The following is a 10442-nucleotide window of genomic DNA, read 5'->3' on the forward strand; positions in this document are numbered from 1 at the left end:
AATATGTGAGGGGTAGTTTTTATATTATTAAAGGTATAAAAAATTGTTGTGAGTGGATGAGAGAGAAAATGTTACTGTTCATCTGTATATTTGGGGGGACACTGTTCACCCAGTATAATTTTTTTAATATATATTGAAAGTGGTTGTGAGTGAAGGAGAGAGAAAAGTGTAATGATAATATTATTTAATTGAAAAGGGGAGAGAAAAGTATTTGTTTTTAGTGAAAATATATTGATATAGGAGTTGTTTTTTAGTGGAATGTATGTATAATTTGATGGATTGGATAAGAATGCTCTTACCATTATCACTTTTGATCTTAATCATACAAAATAGTACCGATCTGTGGATTAGACAGGAGCTGCGACGACCAATAGTGCTTGCTGATGTGATTAGAACAGAAGGTACACTCAGGGGCGGATCTAGGTAAAGAACTATGGGTTCGCACAAACCCACTCGGTTTCAACTTTTTAGTAGAAAAGATAATAGAAAAATTAGGATGAACCCATTAACGAAATTGTAGGGATGACACAGTGGTTAAGGAATGCGCCTTCCATACATCAGGTCACCGGTTTATTATGTTTTCGTATTTTATTATGTTTCTCGACCCGATCTGACCCGATCCAACCCGAAAGATCTAACTTTTAGTTGTGAGAAATCTGACCACCTAAAAAAATTAAACCCATAGGAAAAAATTTCTGGATCCGTCGTTGGGTGCACGACCATTGGCGCCGATGCAGTTTGGGTTGGTTCACAGCTGCAGCCGCTTAACTAAATGGTTCAGTTTTATATTACTGGGACAACTTTTTTGTTTTCAAATTTTTCAAAAATGATATAAAAAACCTAAAGCTAAATGCTTTAGAGTTTTGAACTTTCAACTGAACTCTTACATCCAGCTTAGCTTTGAATCATCTAAATCTTAAATAGTGAATTGATTCACATATGTATCTTAAACCATCTTAGCTGACCTTCCCATGACTTCAATTGTTTAATACATATTAGAGTTATGACCCACCCATCTTGACATTCATTTTGTTAGTGAATGCTCATGTGGGTTTTGTGGTATCACTTACCAGCAGAGATTGATGGCCTGAATGATTCTTCCCAAGTATGCCACTTTATAATACCGATTTCTCATTTGTTTATATAGTTTTTATGTTGTGTTTTATTACAGAGTAAAATGCCATTTTCGTCCTTGAGGTTTGTCAAGTTTTGCTACTTTCGTCCAAAGGTTTGTTTTTCCGCATCTTGATCCAAAAGGTTTGAAATCTTGCCATTTTCATTCAGATCGTTAACTCGATCCATTTTTCCTCCGTTAAGTTAGGGGTATTTCCATCTTTTTTTGTTAACTTTAAGGGCAATTCGGTCATTTTAATTTTATGTACAAGCATTTAGCATAATGTACAAGTATTCAAAAGACCAAATTGCCCTTTAAGTTAAGAAAAAAGACGAAAATACCCCTTACTTAATGGAGAAAAATGGATGGAGTTAACAAGCCGGATGAAATTGACAAAATTTCAACCATTTGGATCCAGATGCAGAAAATAAACCTTTGAACGAAAACCGCAAAACTGGCCAAACCTCAGGGACGAAAATGGCATTTTATGCTTTATTAATTTTCAACCTCTTTTTTTAGGATTTGTTTATAATAGAAGCAAGCAACAGACCAGATCTTGTAGATGCAGCACTTCTAAGGCTTGGTCGGTTTGATAAGCTACTTTAACTGAATCAACGCTTGGTTCCATGCTGCAAAGCGCAAGGTTAGACTAATTAACTGAATTTAAGTTTCTTTTATATTAAGTATATATCTAAGTTTCCTATTTTGTTAATTGTCATACGTTTTAGCCGCCGATGCAGATCCAACTAACATGAAGGATGACGTTGATTATGTGGTTGTTGAATATGAAGATTTTGTGCAGGTAAGTTTATGAACTAATTTATCATTAATTTAAACTGATTTCATATCAACTTTTTGAGTTGGTTCATGGATGATTCATATTTCAGATACAATATCTATCTTTCATATTAAAGCAAAATAATGTTGATTTCATATCAACTTTTTCAAATATATCATTTGGTTTGACTCGCTAGAGATTAAACATAAACTTTGTCAACCCATTCATAATTATATAGGTTGAAACTGTCACTTTTTAACTTTAACTTTTGTTTCAGAAATTAAGGTTCCAACTGCCATATTAGAAGGCGAGCTTTACCAGTTATACCCACAAGAAGAAGTCAAACATGGGAATATATTATTAGAAAATCAAGAAGTAAGTTCCATGATTTATAGGACTAGATAGGAAGGGTTATATTTTTCTCTGTTTAGGGTTAGGGGTTTAAAGTTCAATGAATAAAATAGTTTTTGACAAAAGCTAGATTGAGAGCTTTGTGAAGATATTCAAAGGTGTTGGTCATGGATGGGCTTATAGATATAGCGAGGATAATGAATCTGTTGAGAGGAGTGCTGAGGTGGCCAAGCATGTGATTTTTTAAGCGGGTCGAGTGGTTATTTTTCTAATCTCACTTATGAAGGTGTAACATGATATACTTGAAGCCAAGAACCTTACACTAGCATTCATCATTGTAAAGCATTGTGCTTTGGAGTAGAATGTCGAGTTAGCTTCTGAAGTTGGAGACTTTACTTGATGATAGCGTGGGGCAAAATGTCGAGTTGGAATTTGAAAGGAGTGGCACGTCTTTGACCGTTCAGTTGGTGGTGAGTGACCGACCTTTACATCTAGTTTATATGCTTTACATTTATCATGTGTTCTTTGTTTCAGGCTGAAGACTTACACTCAATAACTCTTTCGGAGTTAGGATTGACACGTCTTTGTGATGTACATTTTAGAGGTGAGATTTTTAACCTGTATACCTACAAAAGTGTTGACTTAAGTTATGTTGTATGTCTAATTAGTTTAACGGTTTTAGGTAAAAGCTTTAACTGAATAGGAAACCACTTGAAAGTCTCTATAAGAGTACACCTAGCTGAGTAGCCGTAGAATAATCATTTTTGTTACTTGAATGATTTGATAAACTTATCACTATTTTTTTTATTGCAAACAAAGTTCATCAGATATTAACGGTACGTTGTCAATTCATAGGCAAGTGGTAAGTCTTATGGTGGGTTTACTTTATAAAATTTATATTTTTCAATTTGTTGTTATGATCCTTGTGTTGGGCGATTTTTGGCAGCGGAGCCGCCAGTGAAGGCTGCTGACCATACGGGACAGAACTATATCAGGTTTGGTTCCGACTCTTTAGCCGCATTTATTTGATTATACGTCAAGCCGATCTCTTTGAAGAGTTGTGGTTAATCAATTGCATTGACAAATTATATTTTTGGTTGCATTAAAACATTAATAGTATAGTTTCGACTCAGTTTTTTTAATCTGCCTTTTGATCTTTTCCTTATCTAGCCTTAGGAGGACATGCTAAAGAATGCAAATAATCAAGGAACAACCATCCTCCATACTCTGAAGGTAGATTATACTTTGGGAGATTTCGAGGTAAATCAAAATATTCATTTTGTAGAATATTTCCAAGTTTTGTATTTAGTTATAACAAAGTTATGCCATAATGCAATACAATACTAACAAAAAAAATGAAAGATATCCTCTAAGGTGGATCTTTTACAATGGTTCTTTGCTATGTTTTAATTTTCTTGTTTTTGGTCAATTAAAGGTGCTAACATCAGTTAGCATGAATTCTCGGACCCTTTGTGATCTTTTACAGTGATTATTTTCTATGTTTTAATTTTCTTGTTTTTTGTCAATTAAAGATGCTAACATCAGTTAGCATTACACGTTTTGTAGGTAGTTTTATGGAGCTACACATATTGGTGGTTGTTTAGGAGAGTTAACGGGCTCTCATATTCATCGCTTTTCATGGAGGTAAGTTGATTTCTTATATCATTTCATATCATTTTTGTTGGGCTGGGTAAAAGATCAAGATGGGCTGAGTCAGGTTGGTGACCTGTACAATCCAATTGACCCGTTATAATATATATTTGCATTAAAGGCATCATGCAAGCTGGTTGGATGATCTTCTTTTTTCAAATAATTTGACCCGTTATAATTAGTTTTCCAGTTGAGGATAACCATAATGTAGTGAATGTAGAAAGCATATTGTTATCTTTCTAAAGTTTTGTTTGGTGCTTTAATATTTGGTGCAGAAGGTATCTATCCGGCAACCCTTAGACGTGAAGCCCGACTTTGGAAAGGTCTAGAACAAAAATGATGATCTACACGGGCTTCAATGCCGATAGATATTATATGTTTATGCATTTTCCGTTTTCTTATAGCTTTCTACTTTGATTCATGATTTATTTTGTAAATGAAATCACTTGAAGTTTCAACCAATTGTTTAGTTTTTGGCATGAAATTTGGGGACTTGGATTAAACTCACATTGAATGTTTATTTGCTGATAGGTATTGCTGGGTTTGGTGGTAAGTGCAGGTTATTGGACTTGGGTTTGACTTGGATGATGGCTAGAAGCTTGAAGTTTGTTGCTGATGCGTATGAAAGCCAACAGAGTTTTGAAGATTGATGTTTTTTGTTTGAACTGTATTTTGTCTTGATTTTGGTTGTTTTCGTTTGTTTTTTGTTTGGATTTTGAATAGGTTTTATGTTTGTAATACTTGGGTTGTGTGTGGTCGTGAGTAGAGTTAGAAGTAATAATTGTTATTGGTTAGAGCGGTTGGGGTAGGGGTTTGTTAAAACCCGTTCTGTAAGGCCTTAGGCGTTTTTGAGGTTGGTGTTCTTGGGGTATGTCTCGAAAGACCCAATGCTCTTTAGGTGTAACTATTATTTTTTTAATTTTATTAAATAAAGTTTTGACGGGGTGTCGCCCCCGTTTAGAAAAACAAAAGATTGAATTAATTACTTTAGTTGCATGCCTAATTTGAGGTTTTCTTTGTAAATAGGCTTCCTTGATTTTTTTTATGGTATGGGATGAGTCGGATTGGGTTGACACGAAAACACAACTCCGATCATCGGATGTTGCAACTAGATACAATGTTGGGGCTTTTTGTTTCTACTATTAGGGGAATAATTGCTTATGTAATGTGGAAGGCCTTCAGCACTAATTCGAGGTTGGATCATTATTTATTTTATATCCATGGTAAAATTATGTTTACGATCAATATACATAACTTCAGGATGTCAAAGAGAAGCACTCAGTTACTCTTTTATAGCTCAATATCATCAGGATGTAATAAAGTATTTACGTATTAAAGTATATTTTTTTTGTTGTGTAGCCACCCGTGTATTACACGGGTACTTAGACTAGTATGATATAAACAGAGTAAAACTATTGATAAATTTCCACTTGGATCGTTTTAATATAATTATGTTTCATTATTGTGAACCGTTAGCCTAAACAACTAGCAAAAGTCAAATTTCGGTCAGAGTGGAGAATCCTTTATTTAGAAACATTACTTAGCAAGATGCTCGCGCGATGCGGTGAGAGCGATACATTGCATTGCGCTACTCGTTTAATTTCGGTTAATAGACAAAACCATATTTGGGGTAAAACTTTTGATTAGAAATACATGAAATTTATGTATACATACATGAAATAGATGTATGGGTACATGAAATGGAGGTATAAATACATAAAATGAGGGTATAAATATGAATACATGAATTGAAGGTATAAAAGTTAGAAATATATGAAATATGAATGGTTTAGTTAAGTTAATTTTGGTTAAATAAGGGTACAAAAAATCAATAACCGTTTTTGGTTAATTTAGGTTTCGATTAATCAGATTTCAGTTAATTCAGTTTTTTTTTTTTTTTTGGTTTGGACGATTCGGTTATTATTCACACTTAGACATTGTTAATCACGTAACATGTCAATTTTTTAATTTAAAAAGAGTATAGCAATACTATACTCAAACTAAAGAGAATAAAATACCCGTTTATATGGTGCAATTTAATAAAAAAATAATAACGTACCAAAAAGTTATGATCGTTTGAAAATCGTGGGGGAGTTAGTTTTTTTGTAAGGGGATAAAGTGTAGCTAATAACTAATTATCTATAATTTTGTTAAAAATAAGGGTTTAAAGTGTAATCTAGATGAGATGATTAAATTGATGGCGTTTAATCACACTTGACATTCTGTAACTATTAAACATTATGGGATAATAACCAAGTACGTTGGGCTTTAATCACTTGTATACTAAGGCATCATCTACTTGTACCTTTTAATCCAACGTCAATACTGACCAAGACAACTATCGAAACGTCAATAAAAATGAGTAGGTCGTCACGGTACTTTTGGATTTATTTAAAACATTATAGTTTATAAGATATGACGAGAATATGTAAAAGAATTATAAGTTTGTTGTGGAGGGGAAAAGTGTAACTAATTTCCCATAATTACATTAAAACTTAGGGATTTAAGTGTAATAAGATGAGGGCTAAAATATAATTATTGTTTAAAAGACCAATTTACCTTATTTTTGGGGTGTATTTATAAATTAAGAGGGAAAAAGTTCTTATTTTTTTTAGTATCTTAAAATGCACATCGCTCATACATTATAATATAGTATAGATAACCAGAACATATAAGTTTAATTTTAAATTAATAACTTAACAAAGATTATGGGCATGTCTTGATCGATTTTGACCAATAATGGTTAACCTCTTTTTTAAAATGAAATTAGGTATTATAAATTTAATCTGTTGACTAAAGTTTATTAAAATCTCTAGAGTAAACTGTCATTTTGATCCCTGTAGTTTGGGCAGTTTTGTCATTTTAGTCCAAATCTCAAACTTTTTAAATCTGGGTCCCTGTGGTTTGCATTTTGTTGCCATTTTAGTCCAAAACTCAAAAAGTCTCAATTTTTTACTGTTCCAACATGTCTTTCTTGTCTTTTTGTGCGTCCATTTAGTTTCATTAAAACAATTTCTTAATTAAAAAACCCAAATAAATACCCTCCCTTTCCCTATCCCTATCCCTATCAGTTCTCGTTCCCCATTTACATCATCTTCAACCTCCCAAATAAAACCCTGACCAGAGATCAACCCAAAAAAAAACCCTAACCCACAGAGATCAACCCAAAAAAAAACCCTAACCCACAGTAACGATTAGTATTATACGTGTTCTTCACATCATTAAGCAGTTTTTTCCTAGAAAAACAATGATGAATGTCTAGCAAACCTAGAGAATAACGATCTACACAACAACATCTAAAACCTCTCAATTCTTATAACTTATGGAGTAACTCATAGCAATTAGAAATATTCTACGAAACAATACGAATCTTCTTAAGTAATTGTTCAAACCTGATGAAGAGTTGAACGACAGTGATTGAGAGAGAGAAAGCAGCCGATTGATGGTTGAACGTTGGTGGAGAAAAAATGGATGGGTAGGGTTTCGTGCAAAGGATGAATTTTGGGTATCATGAGTTGCAGAGGATGGAGGTTATTTTAAACTAATTTTCTCATTTCCTGGTTTCTATACTATTCTACACACTACATGGAGATCGAAGGTGCCGATCTACTGTGGGTTAGGTTTTTTTTGGGGGGGTTGATCTCTGGTTAGGGTTTTATTTGGGAGGTTGAAGATGTAAATGGGGAACGAGAACTAATAGGGATAGGGAGAGTATTTATTTGGGTTTTTAATTTAAGAAATAGTTTTAATGAAAATTAAATGGACAAAACTACCCCTGCACAAAAAGACAAAAAAGGCATGTTGGAACAATAAAAAATGAGACTTTTTGAGTTTTGGACTAAAATGGCACAAAATGCGAACAACAGGGACCCAGATTTAAAAAGTTTGAGATTTGGACTAAAATGGCAAAACTACCCAAACCACAGGGACCAAAATGGCAGTTTACTCAAATCTCTATTATATTTGTGTTAGATAAATTCAAGGTTTAATTGCAAGATTGATGAATTTAATAAGAATGATGTATTTGACCAAAAATGGCCTACAATTGTAACTTAATGATTTTTATATTTATTACTTCTTTTAATATTAATTTCAATTAATATGCCAAAACAACCAATTACAAATAAGTGACAAGTAAACGAGCAACAAGTTACGCCGAAACCCTCTTTTAAATAGCAAAACCCATCCTACTAAAGAGGAAGTTAGACCCTATTCAAGAATTCTACGGCCTTCGGGGTTAGGGTACCAAATGTATCAAAGGAAAATGAGATAAACAAATATTGATTTTCTAAACAAGTTTTCTCGTGTTTAGGGACTTTTCCTGATTCCCCCTTCAACGTTACCTATCCCGCAACAAATCTATTATCCCTGAGCCCAACAAGAGGTGACACTCCCGTAAGGTCCATCGAGCGGATCCGTTAACTAGTTTCATTGGAGCCTCCTTTTACACTAAAATCCCTGCTCGCTTTAGAACATAACAAGCGTGATTGATCGAAGTGGTTAAAAATGATTTTATTTGAAATGATTAGTTATGAATGTGCAAGTGTTTTTAATGATAAAGATTATTCCATATATAAATAAGCAAGTTTTTTTTGTGCATAATCACTTGTACCTTGTTTTTTGGGAGTTTTTCAAAAAAAAAAAAAAAAACTTGATTTTTTACTTTTAACCCAAAGGTTTTTAGTTTTTGTAATTTTAACCCTACATAATTTTTTTTTTAACTTTAACCCAAAACTAAACTTGATTTTTTACTTTTAACCCAAAGGTTTTTAGCTTTTGCAATTTTAACCTTACATAATTTGTTTTTTTAACTTTAACCCAAAACTTTTCATTACTTGCAATTTAACTTCACAACTTTTGTCACTTATACTTTTCATCTTTGGCAAATTTTCGTTTTACGTATAGTTCTAAATTTTTCGACTTAATAAAACGCAACGTAAGAGTGTGGTTCAACTTTTTTGTGTTTTGTTTCAAATTTTGCAAGTTAACACGACGCAACGTGCATGTGTGGTTCAACGTTTTTACCTCTATTTTTTCATGTTTAACAGGTTCATCGCAACACGTGTGACAACTCGTGTAAATTCCTAAACGTTTCGTTTTACTGTGTAAATTTCATGTACGTTAAATGAATTTGGTGATTGATTTTAATTGAACGATTGTGTGCTTGATAATGTGTGAAACCGAAACCCGAAATTGAAATATTGGAATACGTTACTTTGTGAATCGAAGCATTTTAAAATATTATTCCGCGATAAGCAATGTTTTAATTAATTATTTCATGAAACTCGTGAAACCGTCACTTAGTAAATCCAACCCAAGCCCACCCTCCCCTCTTGCGCCACCAACCGGCCCAAACCCCCACCCCATGCCCTTGTTCGAATTATGGGGCCCAAACCCACACTCTCTTATTTCCTTGTAGCCCATTAGCCCAACTCCCTTGGATTTTAATTATACATATGAGACTTTGGGAATAACTAAACAAAATAATCAAAACCCTACACACATCCCTTGTGTGCGTCGACCAGGATACCCCCTCTCTTGTGCAAACCCTAGCTCTTGATTCAGCTTCTTGATTCGCCTTTCACTTCCTTGTAATCCCTTCTCTTGCTCCAAGGTTAGTATTCTTGATTTGGATTGTGTTTCTTGGTGTGATTTTGTAGAAACATGGCTGTGATTTTTAGTTAACATGCTAGGATTTTGATGTTACATGATTTATTTCGATTAAGTATGCGATTTATTGAAGTAATCGTTAGTATGTATACATAAATGATTATTGGCTGCGTTTTTGTGAAAAATCATGATGTGTTATAGCTAGGGTTTTGTGATTATTGGTATGGTTAGAAGGTAAAGGATGATTAACCTGCTGTTAGTTATTATTAGGAAGAGTCGGGGTCGTTTACACGCGTTTTGGTGTTGTTTAAATGTAAAACAGCATGCTGATTGACAAAAACAACCAACTTCAGTTGGCTGTAAACGGACTGTTATAAATCGAGAAATTGATTTTTTGAAGTCTAAATTATACGTTATCAAAAAAACGCTTCAAATGGTATTTTTTTGAGGTCGTTTGCTGTTTTTAAAGGTTCGTTTTGTACAGCAGCAAAAGCTGCGTTTTTTGCAGAAAATGTGTGTTATGTTTTTCGTCATAACTTGAAATATGCATAAAGTTAGGTCATGAAATTCGTACAGTAGATGGCCACGGGTGTCGTTGTAATTCTCCAACTGGAATTTCGTCAATCGGACTTGAGATAAATTTTAAATGAATTTTTCCGTGGACTGCAGTCAGAAAGTGACGAATGTAGCCCGGTAAATGATTTTTATATAATAATTGTTAATGAATTGAGTCCCAAGATTTTTACACAATGATATATGGACTGTTTAGAACATTCTATAAAATTTTGGGAATTTTTGGAACAAGTTAACTATTTTTTTTAAAATACCCGAAAACAGCCTAGTTTTAGATGTTTAAGCTGAAACAATATAAGTAGTGATTTGCGTGTCTAAATGTCGGTTATGTTATCTGGTAATGATCCAACTTGTTATATGTCAACG

At 33.4% G+C, this 10442-nt stretch overlaps 1 long non-coding RNA gene across 9 annotated transcripts; it reads left to right on the top strand.

The window, feature by feature from the left end:
- The first annotated feature begins 202 nt into the window (after window positions 1-202).
- Window positions 203-4836, top strand: LOC110886172. 9 transcript variants are annotated; one of them, XR_004869835.1, is made up of 10 exons: window positions 203-1757; window positions 1843-1916; window positions 2170-2713; window positions 2778-2847; window positions 3063-3105; window positions 3190-3238; window positions 3414-3503; window positions 3810-3887; window positions 4169-4216; window positions 4425-4836. It is a non-coding gene; the product is annotated as an uncharacterized LOC110886172 (long non-coding RNA). The 9 variants fall into 9 exon arrangements; XR_004869831.1 differs by lacking the exon at window positions 3063-3105 and having other exon boundaries at window positions 2170-2267; window positions 2370-2713; XR_004869833.1 differs by lacking the exon at window positions 3063-3105 and having other exon boundaries at window positions 2170-2267; window positions 2374-2713.
- Window positions 4837-10442: the final 5606 nt, after the last annotated feature.

Source organism: Helianthus annuus, chromosome 10 (assembly GCF_002127325.2).
Source record: "Helianthus annuus cultivar XRQ/B chromosome 10, HanXRQr2.0-SUNRISE, whole genome shotgun sequence".
Taxonomy (NCBI): Eukaryota; Viridiplantae; Streptophyta; class Magnoliopsida; order Asterales; family Asteraceae; genus Helianthus; species Helianthus annuus.